This window comes from Stegodyphus dumicola, chromosome X1, assembly GCF_044657685.1.
Source record: "Stegodyphus dumicola isolate Sdum_Otavi_A_Nest chromosome X1, ASM4465768v1".
NCBI classification, from domain to species: Eukaryota; Metazoa; Arthropoda; class Arachnida; order Araneae; family Eresidae; genus Stegodyphus; species Stegodyphus dumicola.
The window spans coordinates 151,572,849-151,593,217 of record NC_140780.1 but is presented as its reverse complement, the minus strand read 5'-3'; the positions used below and the strand labels follow the sequence as shown (position 1 = coordinate 151,593,217).

Sequence of the window (20,369 nt, the reverse complement as noted above, 5' to 3'; positions counted from 1 at the left end):
ATAGTTTTTCTGATAATTAGACTACTTGACAGCAAAAGAGGCAACCACCCGTTAGTAACATTTGTTTTTGCTGTTCTTAGTCAAGACTTAGATGTCGTCTCCCTTTCTTCTTAAGACCTGAACGCCCAAGAGATATTTTTTAAATGGCAGGTTTTTAGAAGTCAGGAATAAAGTTTTATTTTCAGTAACCATCAGGAATAAAGTTTTATTTTCAGTAACCATCTAGAATAATCTTTCGATTAGATCGTTTGATTTTCTGTTCTGCATTAAATAATATTCCATCGTAAAGTTATTGGTGCAATTTTCTTTTATGTGGTTAAATCTTATTCTGTTTATTTCTTCTCTTCGTATTATTAACATTCTTCCTCCTTTATGCTATTAATTTCAAGTCAGCTTTCCCTATTTCACAAACCACGGGACACAAGTAAGGATTGGTATTAATGTGATAAATATTAAATAAATAAAACACAACAACGCTGCAAAAAAAAAAAAAAAAATAGTGGGAGGAAATTTAAATAAATATACGGCGAGCTGAAGCTCCTGTCAAAAGATTAATGGGAGGGAAATGTTGCTGGAGACCCTCAGATCGTCTTCCGGGATATTTTGTCTCAAAACTGAGGTGGAAGCTTAAGAGTTAGCTAGCTTCAGCAGTACCTCAGTCACTAGTGGTACTACAGATCTGACCTAACTCTATCTGTACGTGTATATATATATGACTTAATTATCTTACTACCGAGCCTCCTGGGCCAGCCAGCGATCGAGCGGTAAAGTATTTGCTAAAACTAGTATTTCAGCCCGGGGTTCGAATCCCGTCGAACGGACTGATTGCATGGGCGTTTTTGTGATTTTCCCCATGTGTAACGTGTATACGTTCCAGTTTCCCTGAGAACGTTCTCCACGAAGGCATCCTCCCCTTAAGCTGATAGCTCTGGAGTGCTTTGCTGTAATCAAACCAACGAAACCAATTCCAAAACGAGCCTCGTGTTTTTTCATGCAAATACAAACGGTATTATAACAGTCTTCTTTATTATCATGTAAGAGTAAATGATAATTATTTTCGGCTGTAGGATCAGCCTATATGTGGTATGACACGTGAAAACAATCCAAACAAAAGCATAATTTTCACCTAATATTTCTTTCTGTCCTGCTTCACATTCTTTTGCTCTGCTGTAAGTGCTTATGAAATATACATGCAGTACGTACATATTCTAAGACGACAAGGCTTCAGTTTTAAATCACGCATTTTATCCCAGGTTAAACTAAGGGCAATACTTATCTGCTGAAGTAAACGCATATTGATTTGTTGGGGCATTTTGCAATACGAGTTGCTACAATTGTCACAACTTTCAACAACTGCATTTCCGTTTTTTCACTCTCTGTTGCGCGTTCGTTCATTTCATAGCCAGCGTCATGCAATTTCTCTTTTTAATCCTGCATAAATAATAAATATATGATATTACGCTAAATCACAGTAGCGTTTTTCATAAAATGGAGTATTAATGAACATTATATATAGCAGTATTAATGAACATTATATATAGGGCTATTTTTAGTGCATTGAGTAATAAAGGCCCTGAAGGTAGATTTAAATACTACTAAATGATTTACTTGACGGAATGGTAGTTCAATGAAAACATTTGCCTTACTTGATCTATGCCAACGCTTATGGGACACTTAAAAGATTTTCCTGTTATTCCTAAGACGAAAATGTTGAATACTTTGCTTTAGGTTATGCATAGCATGTCATCAACTAAATTTAAGAGTCACAAAGTAGCAACATTATTAGACTTAAAAATGAGCATTTTAGTAATCCGCATTAGGATTTGAAGAATTTAGATTTTAAAAATCATCAAATTCAATTCATGCATTATAATATAATTAATATATTTAAGTAATCAGCAATATTGTACTTATAAATCGGTTTAAAGTTGTCTCCACTTAAAGGCATTCTTTGCCATAGTACAAATATAGAATTTAGAAACGAATTTTTTCGTCGTTTTTTGCGAGCATTTAACGCACTTTCTACTACCCTATTTCCTCCATCATCGTCATGGCGCAATTTTTTTGTCGAACAGATTTATCAGTGTTTTGATTTGCAATCTTAAAGGAGCAGCACTGTGTTGATTGCTTAAGCGCTGTTATGCCACTGAATACTGTAGTTCCAACAGTGGCCGAGTAGTTAAGACCACCAAATTCTGGGAGTTCGACCCGGGTTCGATCCTAAGCGAATGAGCTGCTACATGATTCTTTTCCTTTTTTTCCCCATGTAACGTGTGTATAAAACAGTTTCTTTGCGAAAGTCTCCACGAAAGCATTCCTACCCTAAGGCACAAAGCCGTTGCGTGCTTTGCCATATTCGAATATCCTAACTGTAATATTGTAATGCTATTCAATGGTTTTACTAATTTATTTTAATTCTGTTTAAGTTATCTATATGTACATAAATACTTTCAAACGGGGCGAAGATTTATGTATATTATACGTACGTATTTTTCTGTAAGACTATTCAATGTTAAATATCCTACATGGGCGTTTAATATTCATCCTATACACGTCCTTCGTATTACAGAGTTTCTTAGAATATGCTAGCAGTATGAGACAGTAAGCTAACATTAAACTAACAGTTAGAATAAGTAACAGCCAGGATGAATGTCGTGAGCTTGTGCTGACCGTTGTCAGATTAGTGAGATTAGAAATGACAACAAAAGTATTTTATGAAAACTTTTTTAAGAATTTGTATGAGAATCTTTCGTCAATATATAATGTGAATTTTATGGTACCCTTTTGTACCTTGTTACATTAGGTTATTTCGAAGCAGGAGATGTGAAAAATGAGCAATGCTCTCGCCGGGACTCGAACCACGGATCTCTCGAATACGCATCGAGCGTGCTTACCAGTACACTGCGAAGGCGGGGGAAATATCTTATATACTCCTCCTTTTAAAGGGCAACTGGTGTTTTAGGGGACCCAATCGCCAAATCCCGGTGGTGAAGAATCATCATTCACCACCTTTCGGTTCGGACGCCCCTGTAGAGACATCATGTTATTTCGAAGCACGAGATCTGAAAAATGAGCAGTGCCCTCGCCGGGACTCGAACCACGGACCTCTCGAATACGCATCGAGCGTGCTGACCACTACACTACGAAGGCATGCTATGGAGGCGGGAGAACTACCTTATACCCTTAAATCAAAAGTTCCGTTTAAGAGAATAATCATTATGCTTTAATAAGTGCATTTAAGTGCGTAGAGATGTTCGACAATGAATTTACTGGGCTTAGATATAAATTTGCAGTAGCATCAAAAGTTTTTGAATAATTTGAAGGTGCAGCTAACAAAAAAATCTTCGCTGTGGTATTAAGCGTTTCCGTATTGGGTGAAACAACATTCGTTTATTAAATTTATTGCACGCCTTATGAAAACAAAATTCTATCATAGAGTTATAAACTAGAGATAAAATAATATCTTCAAAAATTGTGCACATAGATATGTGTATTATCTTTCAGTTAGTTTATTAAAGCTTGTATAGATTGTTAAACTTCTTTACAACCGGAAAACCTGAGAAATTAACCATGCTTTCTCTGGGATTCGAACCACGCATCTTCCATTTGTCACCAAAGCGTGTTAACCGCTTACACCTCGCGCAGGGAATGCAAGATCTTCTAGCAAGCTTAACTGATTTTACTTATGGCGGTTTTTGCTCTGAATGACCGTATGAAAACTTAGATTTTATATTATTAGAACCTTTCCACCCACTATGTTACTTCATTTACTTTATTTTGAGAAACTTTGAAAAGGGAAGTACATGTCTTGATTTGATCATGCATATTTTTTATTACAGCCTAAAGTATTATGTATAATAGCGATAATGTAGGTATGTATGCGCTCCTGTTAACTGTGAAAATTATGAACGTAAATTATTTGCTCTTGTCTTCTATACCTGAGGTTATAAAATGGAAAGGATTATTGTAAATCAGTAAAGCGCAAATTAGACGTAGTGTTAATTCAGCAAAATAATGAACATGAGATAATTTGAACTTTGTGCTGACAACAGGCTGCCCTTGGTTGTGTATAGTAGAGCGTGTGTGGATTTAACTAAACTGATTAATATTTATCAGTCGAAATATCCTGTGTTTATCCGACGATGAATAGATAATGATTTCATACGTGGAAATTAAAGCGTATGGTTGATCACGGATCTTCTTTGAAGCGTCCGCCCGCGTAACAACGGTATAAATTGCTAGTTCCACATAATGTAACTAAATCATTTTTATTCTCGAAAAGCTAAATATCATTCGAGCTTTGACCATGCTCAAAGGTAGTCGAGCGCTTGAGGTAATGGGTATTTGGAGTTTGTTGTGTACTTACATCTTTGGTAAAGTATTTTATTTCTTCTTTCGCTCTTCATAATAGACATCGATAAGTCGTTGATAGATCTGTTGTTAAAAGTGAATCTTGAAAGAACTGTAGTTACTAAATAATCTAGTGCGTTCCTTTTAAAAACAGGTACGAAATAAAATCTTCGTCTGAGTCTTGTATTTCCACTTATTATATTGTCCAGCTCAGTCCATTATTATTGTTACGAAGGAAACGTAGAGAGCATTTAAAACAACTGCAGCAATCGACTGAACCGAGAAACAAAGTCAAATAATAGAAATGCAAGACTCAAATATTTTTTCTTTCGTATGAGTTTTTAAAAACACGTCCTGCATTATCATTGCTAAACTCAGACGGAGTAATATGTTAATTGAATGATGGATACATGAGAAAGTCATAGCATCAGTAGATATTCTTGGTAGATGCTATACAAGTAGTGTGTAAAGGGGGGGATTGATATTTCAAGTAAATGCAAAATTAAGAATTTGGTTTTAGTAATTTTTCATAGTCATGGAAAAGTGTAGCTGCAAAGCATTTTCTTACTTTTCTTCCCATAGCGGAAATCTAGGATGTCATGAACATTTTGCTGAGAGTTAGTTTAATTGCTGTAGTTTTTGTTCACATGCATAAGTTCCGACGTCTGTCCTATAATTCATAAATGGCGTATTGGTGTAAACTAGAATTTTATATTTGTTGTTATGTTTATGCTTTATCTATACCTTTCATTTCTGAGAATTTTTACTCGTTTTGTTTAATTAAAAACAAATGGGTTTTTTTGTAAAAATATCTAAAATGCCTTACTTTGTGAGTTAAAAAAATGTTTTCATTAACCCTTAGCTCTTTAAATAAAAGCTGTAGCTAATTAGAGAGATTGTTTACCTAAAATGAATTCATAATGCTGTATCTATTTTTAATAATTTCAGGGCTGTAGTTTTTATGTACTTTATTATATAAATATTGTGTCTGAAAGTGAAAGTATATCTAAGAATTACTTTACTTTTCGTATTTTACAAATTGCTTCGTCAATATTTGCCTGCTCAAAGCGAATACCGTTGATTCCGTATTCATACTGATTTTTAAATGAATTAAAATACCGATGGAAAATAATTTTTAAATTGCTAAATTTGGTACATCATTTTTTGGCATAACTAATTAATAAAGCTTTAATTATGTGGGTAGGTTTTTTTTCTTTTTAGTCTAACTGAAAAGTGTTATTTTTCTGTGCTTAATTTTCAAGAAGATGTCTCTTTTTAAGTTTCATAGAGATAGATATTATTTTGTATTGCAGTTGCCGAATGTAAATTTATTCTTCTCAATTTATATCTAAATGAATTACTTTTTTGAGAAAGTTTCAATGCAGTTCTTTATAAAAGTTGTTATTATAAAAAGTGCACAAAGCAGTTTTTGTGAACAATTATATTTATAAGACAATTTGCTAACGTAATTAATGATATGAAGTATCTTTATGCGTAACTTCTTAAGATGCTGCAAGGAGTTTAAAAAAGCGCTGTTAGAACTTCATATCGTATGAAAGTTTTTAGTGCAACCATCGACAGTAAATGCTTTATTCTCGTTATATAGGAATAAATAATAGGATTGTGATGATTTTTCTCCTTAAAATACTACGAAAAAGCGATTTCTCCCCTTCCGTTCCCATCTGGAAAAAAATTCAGTTGGAGTTAGCTTCTTTAAAAAATAAACATTATTAATTATACTAAACGAGCGAAAAAAGAATTTTGTGAGCGCAGCAAAATGAAATAAATATACCGAAATTCTGAGACTGAGAAACAAATTGTGTATTTTCACGAGAAGAACTGTAAGGAGGAACCTATATTTAACTCCTTTCGATACAAATTTGAGAAATTAAGCTAATCCTCAGTTAGAAATATCTGTAAGACTTAACTCTCTCTCTCTGAAATCGACGGTTAAATAAAAATTTAACCGCAAATTATTCTTTGTTTTACAAATAGAAAGGGAAATGAAATATTTTTTGTACAAATGATGCTCTTCCGTTAAATAAAAGCAATCTCTCTCTCTCTTTTTTTTTAATCAATCAATACTTGTTTAATGTAGAAAAGCGGAACAAGCAATAAAACCAAATCGGTATGTCTGATGCCGAAGTGTGTATCGTGGGAACGTTCAGTGATTGGTTGCTGTTGTTATATTTCGTTTCTTAAGTTAAAATTTTAGTCGGTTAAGGGAGAGAATGAAAAAAAAAAGGAGTCCTTTGAAGGAAAGGGAACAATTTGCGTTGGAGATTGATTTGCTGTATAAAAACGTGCATTTGAAGAGAATTTCCTTTTTCCCATTGTGGGTAAATCGCTGGACAAGAAGCAATTTCGATTCCGCCGACGTTTTGACGCCGGTTTTTGAAGTAGAGGTAGAACGAGACTGTGTTGTAACTACTACTATCCACATTCGGCGTGTTTTCTGCAGTATTAACCGTGGGAACTGTGCAGGAAGATAGCTGCAGAAAGGCAACCGCATTTGCAATTTCAGGAATTGATTGGCAGTTTTTATTTTTGCCGTTCTTTTTATCTATCAAGCCGCAATTCCTAGCATAGTTTTCTGTATTTATTTTCCGAATTTATTGAATGGATCTTAGCTTGGTAGGTAATTTTTTAGACTTTTCTTTGTGTTTTTCAACTAACTATCGATATTTTACGTTAGTTCTACTTTATATTTTAACCCTCGAAATGGCTTCTCAATTGTTTGTCGGGAATAGCCGAATTGGTTGGTCATTTAGAACCGAAAACATTGTCAAGGTGCACTACAAGAGGCAGACTGATTTTACACACCAGAAAAGGGAACGAACACATACAAACAACCGAGTCTTATGCAGGATTTGAACCAGCACACTGTGAAGTACTGCTAATTTTGAGCTGAATATTTCAGCTGCATTTTGCTAAAATTAAATAACTTTGTTCTGATTTTATAAGTTTTAAAATTAAATAGCTGTTTTAAAACTGAATGGATGAATGAATCTCTTTCTCTGGTCTTCTCTTTTCTTCCTTATTTGTATCCATTTTTCTCTCACTTCTGATGAAACTTTAACTTTAAAACTGCTGTGTTAAATCTAAATGCGGTTAAACTTTGGATTATGGTAACTTCGCGATTTTTTGGTTAAAATTTGGCGACGAACCCTGCTACAGCAACCTGCTAGTTTTGTTTTGGACGCCATTTTGTTTTCACGAAGTAAAGGCATGTTTTTTTTTTTTTTTTTTTTTTTTTTTTTCACTCAACATTTTTTTTCCAACAATCTCCTAGCCGAATTACTCTTATGCTAGAACTTTTATGGAACAAAAATGCTTAATCATGACGAAGATTAGGTGCGAAATTGGGAGAAAGTGCAGAATCGCCCACTGCTTGCCGCGTTTTTAAGATTTGCACATACATGGTATCCATGTACACGTCGACCTATTGTCACTTAAAAAAATATCCCAGAATTGCATAAAAATGGCATCGCGCACACTCTTGACTTTATCCATGTACACTGCTAAAGTCCTAGCTAGTAACCTGTATCGCCTTACCAAAATGTCGCCAAACTACCTGTTACCATATTCCAAAGATTAGCCCTAAATGCTTTCTTAACCAGCATCATGTGCTTAATATCCTTAGGCTATTATATTGAATAAGACAAAACTTACAGGGCCAAGGCAATCGCCATTGAAAATCATTCGCTACTTGTTCTTGATTAAGAATGTTTTGCCTTCTTTTCCTGTCCTTTACAATTTAGAGATCCTATAGATGTCTAATGGATAAGATTACTGAAAGCTAATATTCAGCCCAATTTCGAGTACCAACGCTGAATGAGATTTTTGATGCTGTTTTCGTGGTAGTGTGTGCCTAAGACAATCAAGAAGGTTAGCTTTCGTTACCCGTCTTGATTGTCTTCCTACAGTAAAGAAATTGCGATAATAAATTACCTGTTCGTTAAACTTAATGAAGCAAGCTTTATTCGTTATTCGTCATTGATTGGTTCAGGGAGAAAATCAAATGTGTCAGTAAAATGGTGTGCTTCTTTATCATTGCGCGTTTTATTGAATTCCTACGGTTGCTTCGCATCAAATTCAGCTTACTGAGAATAAGATAATTTGTAATGAAAAGAAATAAATATTATTTGATGAGTACTTGTTAAGTGTGTTCAATTTTTTATCACTTTAGCGGTAAAGTATTCCGCTTATTTTCAGCATATTCGTATTCACTGTATTATCGAGTATTTTAATATAAGTCACAGAATATGTCCAGAATGTAAGTATACAAGAAAATACCTTACCCTATCTGTATTTTTGGCTACCTTATTATATGTTGAAAGCACAAACTACGCAGAAGAGATTGGGTTTACATCTCGGATAAAACCTGGACATGTAGGACTAGAGCGTTTTTACATACCTGGACATGTAGAATTGGGGCTATTGAAATATGACGATTTTGACCTCCTCTCAAGAAACTTATGGTAAGATAAGAGATTCGTAGATTATATCCATCCACAACGCTAATTCAAGATATAAATGAAGTTGAGCAAATTTCTCCCTGGCGTTCACGTCCACAACCACGACTTTACTGCTGCCACCGGCCGAGCAATAAAGTCACTGAATGCTGGTAGTTCGGTCCGAGGTTCGAATCCCGCTAACGGGCTGGCTGCATGGCGTTTTCGTGGTTTTCTCCATGTGTAACGTGTATACGAGCCAGTTTCTCTTAGAAAGTTCTCCACGAAGGCATCCCTCACCTTAAGCAAATGAGGAATCCCTCGAGGATCTGCCATAATCACATAAACCAAACCAACCCAGCGATAAGCGCATTACCGGGATATTTGGATTAATCCGATTACGGCAAAATATTCGAGAGCTCTCTGCCTAGGGTTTGGTTTGCTTTATTTGACTACGGCAAAGCATTCGAGGACTGTCTGCCAAAGGCCAAAGAAGAAGAACGCCTTCGTGGAGGACTTCGTAAGGGAAACTGGCTCGTATCCGCATTAGACATGGAGAAAACCATGGAAACGCCCGTACAGCCAGGCCGTTCGCTGGGATTCGGACCACGGTCCGAACTACCAGTGTTCAGCGACTTTACCTTTCGGACTCTCAGCCTACTGAAGGTATGTTTTTGTGGAGGACATTTTAAGGAAAACGGGCTCATGTTCACTCTGCAGATGGGAAAACAAAAAAAAACAAAAAACAGGCGGCCGATTTTCTACTAGTGCGCGCACTATTTAACCATTCTTGATTATTTATAAAGCCATCTGTATCCTAACATGGGATAGAGCACAGCACGGGACTCAAAAACTTTGAAAATAAGTCGGACTCAACAACTAAATATTCAGACTTACTTAATGCACTTTCTTATCTGATAAAGTACTATTTAATCTTATGACAAACTGTCTGATTTAAAAACTTTCCGATCTTAAAATTTAAAAAAAAAAAAGAAAAAAAAAGAAAGAAAAAAAGAAAAGGAAAAAGGAGAACTTGTTACTTTAGGCAATTAATCTTCATGTTAATAATGTAATTGTTTTAACTAAATTAGAGAAATTAATTCTTTAATCTACTGTTAAGTATTGCGCAAAGTACTCGTAATATCCATTCGATTTATTTTTACTTCTGTGTAATACTAGAAAAGAATACTCTTTTGAACATTCTCTAGAAGTTTCCTTAACACAAGCTGTCAGAGAAGCTAACTAATTGTGTTTAATGTATTTTCAAATGTCTATATCCTCCGTAACGAGAACAAAACGAAGGGGGATGAAGAACTACGCTATGTCAAAAATGTATTTCTTGCTTCATGGCCGTGAAATTGACTGTCGTGGGAATAACCGTTCTCCAAACTTCACTGCCGTGAAATTGACTGCAGTAGGGGGTGCAAGAAGAAAACAAAAGTTCACCGTGATCTAACTTCATTCATCAAAAGTGTTGATTGTGCTTTTCCTTCTTGTTATACTAGAGAGTAGATATCATGTTTTCTTCTACTTTCCCGATAAAATATTTAATTGCATGGTAGTTGTATTTATACGCAAACAATTTTTTAAAGGTTTATTTCCTCAAGACGCTTATTTCTAATTACGATTCTTTTTAAATTGGAAATTTTTGTGAAAATACTTTAAATTCTGTGGGTAAAAGGACTCTGTAACTATAAAATTTGACTCTCGGTATGATCTTCATAAGGCAAAATTTCCGCAGTCCTATTTTAAAAAAATCACGCTCAATAGACTATTACAAGAATGGCAGAAAAGATGGGAAAGGGAAAGCACAGGGAGGAGAACCTACAAGTTCTTTCCGAAAGTTACATGCTCAGTTGATACATACAGCGGAGCACAAATTCAATTCTACACTGGCCATGGCCTCTTCCCACATTATCTTAAGAGATTCGGCGAACGAGCATCAGAATTGTGTGAATGTGTTGCGGTAGGTGATTCAGATCACTTCGTCTTCAAATGCCCACAAACCGATAAACTGCATTTAAAGAATGCCAAGCAGTGAATACTGGCTGCACTGGGCGGAGAATACCTGCGGCAACAAGCAAACGAAAACTAAAATATAGGAGGTGATCAGGCTATGCTCAGCAAGGTACTAAGAAATTCTCCCCCTTCCTTGAGAACTGTATCTTCGCAGCATAATTTTAATAGCAATTCAAAATACTACAACAACTGAAAATCAACACTAGAAAAATAGCTCACCCCGTAGAATAGTAACAGGCCTGTAAGAGCAAAACTATGTAAGTAGCTTGTAATGTAAGCATATTACTATACAGTTTGTATGCACTTGATAAAAATAATATTGTAAAGCAGTTTAAAATGACATTGAAAATTCAATCAATGTGTAAATGAATTACAAGTTTACTTTGATTATCTCAGTAACAGTATTGTAAATATGAATTCAGATAATGTTTAAATGTGCACATAACTGTCATGATTTTATGTAACTATCACATGTAATTTATGCAAGACAATGTTTGTCATTAACATATGTATGCTTATATACAGGCCTTATACGCCCATGTAATATTTATATTTATATTTTTATACGTAAGAAATATTCCCTTCTGCCAGGATGACTATTAACACTGTAAGACTTTTACAACAAAGTCGGGTCAGTGGTTATCTCAGGCGGCGCTCAGTCTGTAAAGCTGTAGGGTATTTAATGTTAATTCACTAGTTATTATGATTTAAACCTATACTATAACTTCTCCTTTCCATGTCCATCATCAGGATGTAAAATTCGAGGGTTTTGAATGTTTTAGAGATAGAACTGGTGGCAGCGGCGCCTTCAGTTATGGTTTATCATCCAGTTCTGACAGTGAATATTCCGGCTTCAGCCAACTTGTTACGGAACGTTAACGTGCACAATAAAGTATTAAGTACGCTTGAGTACGCTAAATTTGTATAATCTCCAACTACGATACTTTCAATTTTAAATTTCAACTTTTTTATTTTAAGTGCCCTCAAGTGGCGGAGTTTATCTGTAAACACAAATGGTGGCTTCTGTTTAATTTCAAGATTAAATTTTTAAAAAAATATTATGAAAATTATTCTTAAGATCTTGTAAATTTTCAGACGGAGAGACAGTTCACTTGTCAGTCTAATAGGGGAGCAGCTGTTTTCAACCTTTTGACTAACGCGTACCATCTAAACAAAAATTGAAAACATTTAGTACCACCACTACAAAGTACTACTAGTACCACCACTCTTGAACAAAGCTCAGAACGCATAAATTTACGAGTGTTAAAGAAAAAACTCAATTAGGATGTTGGGGTTTTAATTTTTGAATTTAGTAGTAAAAAATACTTTGCTTCTTTGCGTACCACCAGTGGAGAACCCCTGAAGACGATATACATCATAAAATGCTTTAATATGTTCAATTAAAAAGGTTCATATTTTTTACGTTCAAAATTCGAAGAGATATTCGTAAATTAATATTTTCATGGGCTATCTGCAAATTTAATAACGGGAGTTGTTTTACGCAATATAGAATTATGAATCCTCAATGTGAATAAATGTAGTTTTATAATTGCACACTAAATTTTGTCGGAAATATCCCGAATTTCTGTCTATAATAGCAATAGACATTTCTGAATGATTAAAATCGGTAACTTCGTTCTGGAATATCTCGATGAATTTGCATATAACGATATGGAACGTTTTGTATTTAACCATACTTTGGTATTTAAATTAACCATAAACATTTGGCTTATTAGAATGTGTTGATATATTAAAGAACTTCTAACGTCAGGAATGAACTATTTGTATAACATGTAGAAATCGTATATCTTTTAATTAGTTGTTCCTTTATATCACTACAATACAAATAAATTTAGTGAAAATATACCGAATGTTGGGCAAGTTTCACACTGATGTATTTACTTTTAGTCAAACAGCGACAAGTCGCTACCTGCAAAGTTCTTACAGAGAGTTGTATGGTTATTATTATTTGAAACTATTAGTTATTATGATTTAGATCTTTAGTATAACTTCTCTTTTTCCGTTTCCTCACCAAATCCTAATCAGTTAGATAGTATTTCAGCTGAGGGTTTTGGATGTTAAGACATAGCCTCGAAGCCACGTTGTATTAGTTCTGCTATCTCTGATAAGTTTGTAATTATTCTTCTTTGCATTATTTGCTGCCGACATTTAAACTTATGCGCCGGTTAGAGTTTCCTAAGCCAGCTTAGATTTAAATATAATTGTGTAGCCTTCTACTAGTAGTCCATGTTTTAAATTTGAATTTAACTGTTACTTATGTTTCATCGCCACAAGTGTTGGAAGATTTTAAACGAAGTGCAGAAGACATGCACTTATGTGTCTGTTCAAACGCAGCTATAATTCGCTCTACGTCTGTTACGAGTTTGTGTCTAGTTTATGCCGCCAAAGTAAGTCAAACTCTTCAGAATGATGCTTTTAGTGAGCATATCTTTCGAAGTGAAGGAGATACAAACAGTTTTCATCCTTATTTGCCAAATATTTAAAGTAATTTATTTGAGGAGTTAATTATTTCTGTATGTATGGAGTCGTTATTTCAGAAATTATCATTAACTCAATGATTACTTATTTAAAATGTTATTTTAATAATTATACATGTAGTCAGGAACAAATACATGCAGACAAATGCCTAAAACATTTATTTGCCACTAAAATGCTTGCTCATAGAAAAATATTGTAATTCTTCGACTTCTTTTTTCTAGCTGTAGCCTGGACTTACTGGACTGGTAGCCTTGTAAAATGTTCAGTTATAAAGCTGTTTTCTCTTTTCGATGAAAGTTGCAATAAATTTTATTTGTTCATTATTTTGCCTTGAATCAACCCCGATGACACTTTTTGAGTCAAATATTTGCTGGCTTGTTTGTCATACTGTTGCTTTCTCCTTGTAATTTTTACTTTCTGTTATGTATTTTTGCTAATGTAAGGGCTGAGACAAGAGTATACAACCTGATTTTCAGCTTTTTAAAACTTTTGAAATCAGATGAAAATTTCTTGAGCTAAGCAACGTTTTAATCACTGCTTCAGGGTCATTTTGTTTAGATAAAAAAAGAGACGGTAACGGAACTCAAATTTTTGCTCGGTATTATTATATTTATTGTCTGTAAGGCACAGTCGATTAAATTATGCTGTTAAAGCGCTTATGCCAGTATTCCACATCTTCAAAGTCGTTACTTTCCAGTCCCTTCCCCCTCCCAATCAAGTATAAAAATTTTCCAGCTAATTGCCAGTTTTAGAAAACTCACTGGATTGGAAATAGTAAAATCTAAAAGTTTCTAAAAGAGGTCATTTTAGTTAAAAGAAATTATACTTATATTTGTATATTTATATATGTTTTAATAATAATATATTATACGTCTATGATCTTAATGATAAAACATTCTTTTGTTTATGTACATACCAAAAAATTTCAAATAACGAGAATTTTAATGTTCAGGTTAGCTCAGGAAGAGAAAAAATATAAAATTAACACTTTCTTTAAATAGTACACGTAATTATGAAACATTGTGATTTCGAAGCTCCCGAAGCAATTTCCCTTCCTCCCCCGCCAATGTTTTGGGGGATACTATTACATGGATATCACTTTTGTAAACTGAACTTATATAAGTGCTGTCTTCAAAATTGCGAGTATATATTTTTTGACAACTTTTTTAGTTACTTCAGCGGACAAAATTTCACGTGTGAAATATCCGTAGATCTTTTGACCAATTTGCTTTTTTAATGACCCAGTTATCAACCGCTAACTACTCGGTAGTTTTGAAATTCTCCCCTTGCATAGCTATGATTTCCGTGAATGAAATGTAATCGTCAGCTTCATATGCAGAATTCCTAATACTCATCACTTTCTGGCAAACTTTTTATCATCTGCATTTTTTTCCCTCTATGTTTCCTTAGATTCAATTAACTTGGTCTATCTTTTCTCTTATTTCCATCAATACTCTCTTTTTTTTCTCCCGTTTCCTTCTGCCATTCCTTTTCCTCATTTTTCTGAATTAGACTGCTGTTTACGTCATCTGAAGGGATAACTTTTGATCCACTCGCTGCATTGATCCTCCTTCTTTTTCTGTCTGTTGGTTCGGGGCTTAATATGGTCTCCAGTATCAACTGTTGAAATGTTTTCCCATTCTGGGAGGTATTATTTGCCGAAAAGAAGAAGCAGATGTTTCCTCGCATGGAAAAAGACACTGAAGGACGAACTTATTCTAAGGAAGAGGATATTGAAGGATGAGCTTAACATAGACATACTGGCTGACGTACTTCTGCTACTGAGGATTTCGCTAGAGGAACTTCAACTGATTTTGTTACTGTAGCAATAAGAATACTTTCTAAAGGGGTAACTGGCCAACTTATGCTAGAAATCAAAAGATTTCCTGATGGAATGCTGGCTGATATGTCATTAAGTATCTGGAAGAACCTCTCGAAACTGAAGACTGCATATTATTGTCTTATCGCAAGGCATATCTGCTATCTGGGTGACGTCCGATCAATGAACTTTCACGCAATTTTGCTAGTGGAACTCAAACTCTCCTTACCGAAAATTCTGACTGGATTTCTTCGGCATAATTGAAAAGATAGGGAAGGCAACATTGAACTAGAAAAATGAAGGATTAATTCAAAATGCTATTGAATGCATAAGTAGATAAAATTTTGTCCGATATTTCATCTCATGTATAGGTATTAATTTTTCATTTATTACTTGGCATTTCTTTACATGATCCATTTATTACTTGGCATACTTTCTGCATTTTCAGGATATTTACTTTTTACTTGCTTTGCTCTATAACTTTTAGAAATATTTTAACCCTGTATTTTCTTGCAGTTCTCAAATAGTTATTAACGGTACTCTTATTTTCAACGTCACGTTCTTGCTTGAAGGCTTCTATTATTATCTTATCATATGTGTTTTCTTTTATTTAATATACGCACATATATAGAGAGAGAGAGAGTTATTATGATAAATCAATGTATCTCTCTCTCTATATATATAGAGAGAGAGAGAGAGAGAGAAGAGAGAGAGAGAAAATATAATAAATCAATGTAGAGAAAAAGAGAAATATAGTACCTTGACTAAAAGACTTTTAGTTTGGTACTAAATCACTCTTTAGATTAGTTCCTTATGTTTGCGGAGCTTTCTTAATATTATTTGTATTTTACTTTCTTTATTAATTTGTTTTTTATATTTTGTTCATTTTGTTCAGTCGTGTACTATCAGTACCCAGGTATTTGCTTTTTATTATTTTTCGTTTGTATCCTTTCTAAGAGTACGAATGCATATAGGGATATCTCTAAACTTATATCAGACTCGACGTGATCTTACTTTTCAGGATGATAATTTGTTTCGCAAACAGTCTCAAGTCTCAAATGGTCCACAGGAAGGAAACCTGTATTCGGAACTCATTAATCGACCAGTTTAAAGTTTCAGAAACTTACAACCCTTGACGAGTTCTTTTTGAAACGGTAAATACAGAAGATTAATATTTTTTTTCTCTTATCTCTATTAAGTTTCACAGCCCACCAGCGGCCGAGCGGTAAAGACGCTGAACACTGGTAGTTCGGTCTGAGGTTCGAATCCCGCGAACGGGCTGGCTGCATGGGCGTTTTCGTGGTTTTCCCCATGTGTAACGTGTATACGAGCCAGTTTCCCTTAGAAAGTCCTCCACGAAAGGCATCCCTCCCTGTAGGCAGATAGCCCTCGTGTGCTTTGCCATAATTAAATACACCAACACACCTATTAAGTTTCACAAGTTCATTTTTCACTGTTGCATACATGGATTTTTAACTTTAAATTTAATCTTAAGTTCACAATTGGGATTAAACTGGTACAAGATTCACGTTCACAGTGCTTACTAGTTATTTCTATTTTTACTACTTTAATTATGTCATCTATTCCTTAAATAGGATAGTCAAGATTACTTTTTCCAATTTATTCTAACTTATGTATATATATATAGAGAGAGAGAGCTACATAAATATATAGATATAAAATATAATAAATCAATATATATATATATATGCATATAATATTGATTTATTCCGTCTTTGCGCATGGCTTCTTATAACTGATATATTTTAGAAATTTTAGGCGCATTTTAACTAAGTGTGCAACATATGGTAAGGGACCCATAACAAGTAAGCTCATTAAAAGTGTTAATATAGTGGTTCACAAACTTTATTGCTCCATTTTCTCCTCTTAGCAGGAATCAGATTGTTATCCCCAAGTTTCTTTTTATGTTTGTATATAATGTATATATATATGTAGATATATACACAAATTTAAGTTATGCAAATGAAATAATACATAATATCAAATAAAACAAACCTGAAATTCTGTATTTTAGAACGCTACGTATAAAAGCACATGTAAATTTAAGGTTTATTGTATTTAACAAATATTTATTTTTAATTATTTATTTTTCATTATTACTTATATATATTGTGAATTTGTTTATTAATTATAACTGTATATAATAACATAATTAAAGAACATTTGTGTTGATTTTGTTTCAGTTACATTATATTTAAATTACTTTTTTCAGTTTTGGAGCATCTCACAAGTTATCGGTTCTTTTCCATGAGGTTTTCATTGCTGTCGAATCTACCAATCTGAGGTCAAAAAACTCCTCCATCTGAGACTAATGGGAATTCTCTACCGGTTTATAACCCTAGGTTAATATTTTGCGTTTGGGTTTCATTTCCGGAAGTTTCTTTGTATTTTAATTTTGGTTGTTCTTAAACAAAGCTGCAATTAAAATACTGGCAGAGGTCTGAACAACTATGTTAACTTCATTTCAGTACCTGCGCTTACAAACTTGAAGATCACTTCTTTCTTAGAAATATAATATTCAAGGTCCACCAGTTACACTTTTATTAAAAGTGATTCAAGTTCGCTAATTTCTTTATAATAGTTCAAAATTTCAGTTACTTTCTCCGTACGTGCTGTACATCGATGAATAGTAGAGGAATATTTCTGTTACCAGAGAGATATTGGATCATTTAAGATTGTGAAATTCTTGACTCAGCTTAATGATTATCGATGTTGTGAACAGACTGTTGGTTGAAGTTAATGGACCAAAAAATTTCCAGTCCAACTCCATCGTGAAGTATTATCCAAAGTTGTTGGCTCTATCATCTCTTGGGATGTCACAGCGAGAAGTTTCAGTTAATGAGAAATTTATCCTCTGCGTACATGTATTGTTCTTCCAGTCGAGGAGTCCTTTGCTCTTCCTGACGAATTCCGTCTCCCAGATTTCCTATCGTGTTTGTTTGTTTGGAGGCTGGCATCTAATTCAATAGATTCGTGTTTGGCACAGCGCTTGATGTTCTTCACATCCAATGCATTGGTGGGTAATTTACTTAATTTTCGTATAGGAACTAGCCAGCTAACATCATGAGTTAATGGATGTCCTTTGTAACCTGGTGACGCAAAGGAATTGTCGGAACGCAAGGATTCTGGAGAAGAGATCTTTGTTGTAATTAATTGTTTCTCCTCTGATTACATTGATTATTCTCTATTCTTTGCTTTGAATTCCTTGTAACAGCTGATCAATAATCGTCAGGATTTCATATAAATAAATATTTTTCTGCATGTGCCATGAAAAACGTGGAAGTAAATCAAATATGCAATAATTTTATTTATGCCTAGTAATTATTAAATTAAACAGTTTGAAATTGTAAGCAAATAAAGATGCTTAATAATAAAAGAAAAATCATTAAAACTGAGATCGAGAAAATTGTGTGTTTATCAACATCTGTGAATTCTGTTGAAGCTAACAATAATAAGGGTTTAAAGAAAATGCTTGAAACTTTTACTCAATGTTATTAAACAAGCTACTGCCTTTAAAAGATTATTTGTATCCTTTGAACTTACACGTACGCGATAAACAAATTTTCTCAGCTGCGTGGATTTTATTAAAATTTCCTTTAAACTGGCACTTTGTCATTTTGAATATTTTTCCGGACGCAATTAAGCACACCTTCGCTAGGATTATCTAATTCCATGATTCGTAGGAATGTTGAAGACTTGTTGATAATCAGTAACATTTTTGTAATCAGTAACATGTTAATTTTCTGTCATTGAGCATAGTTTGTCTGCGATATCTGTAATTTCCTGTGATGCATACAATTTTATGAGACTTTTTATGACAACACCGCTCAACATGTAACAAATATATTACAATAAATTTTGACGTTAGAAATGCATGTTTCGTTTCCTGTCACCTTTAAATTAGGCTATGCTACTAGGGCATTTATCAGTTTTTGTAGCTAACCAAATTGCAAGTTATCGAAAGGTTACAATTCGATGTTACTTAAGATATTTAAATTACCTTTAAAATTAAAGCATTACATTGCTCTAATAACGGAATGATTTAAAAGCAAAATACTTAGCTCTTAATAATTTATATCTTTATTTTATTTTTAATATCTGTAATTGATGTAATGTATAATGGTGTAAACTTTCAAGTAGATATGTTATAAAATGATAATAGATGCGTTTCTCGACATATGTTATATACCTCGATACAGAATGATTGTTTTAGCGCCGTTTAGTTGTAAATTTGTTTCAGTCACCGCAGAAGGAAACTGTAAAGTCGGGGGATGTTGGAAATTCTTTTGTCAGAAGTATTCTTTTGTTCTAAATGTTATCTATTTGAGTCACTCCAGACCAGTGCCTTTGTCATATAATATTTTTACCTTATTTGCAAGTAAATTTTTTCCACTACTGTGATGCTAATGTTTTGATACATTATGTCACTTTCTGCTAGCTTTTGCGAGTTCTCGAGTTATTGTTACCACTACAGCTAGCTCTGGGAATTCTAATTTATTAAGTACCACGAATTCCTTTCTCGAGTTATTGAGATGGAAATGATACTTCTGTGCAGACAAAAACTCAATAACATTTAACTAAAAATTTTAGTAAGTCTGTATTTGAGAATTAACAAAAATATACAGATAACGGACTGCTAAAAAATTGTTGTTCACGATATATATAAGTAATAATGAAAAATAAATAATAAAAAATATTTGTTAAATATAATAAACCTTAAATTTACGTGTGCTTTTATGCGTAGCGTTCTAAAATAAAGACTTTCAGGTTTTTTTTATTTGATGTTATGGATTATTTCAATTGCATAATTTAAATTTGTGTGTATATATATACATAAAGAGAAAAGGAAACTTGGGGATAACAAAAGTATACAGATAACTGACTGATGCTCCATTTGACTGCTAAAACTTCACTCTTCAGTTTCACTCTAAGAGGAATCACAATTCCAATTTTAGCTAATTCTAACATGCTGAGCTTCAACCTTAGCTTACTATTTTCGACAGGACTTCTCCAGGATCATCTATTGCGGTCAGGATTAAACAGTATTTAGCAGCCACTATTTATAAATGGTTCCGTCCTCCAACTTGCTCCGTCACACCTAGGCCCCGATTCAGTTGACGTTGTTCAGATATCAAACACCTACAGGCGACTGATAATTTCTCGGTTTCAGTTAAACTACTTATACCCCTATGCTCGTCTCAAAAATC

The 20,369-nt window shown here is 33.8% G+C and overlaps 1 non-coding gene across 1 annotated transcript; it reads right to left on the bottom strand.

The window, feature by feature from the left end:
- Positions 1 to 3,077: 3,077 nt before the first annotated feature.
- TRNAT-CGU (transfer RNA threonine (anticodon CGU)) lies at positions 3,078 to 3,150 on the bottom strand. The gene has a single exon. It is a non-coding gene; the product is annotated as a tRNA-Thr (tRNA).
- Positions 3,151 to 20,369: the final 17,219 nt, after the last annotated feature.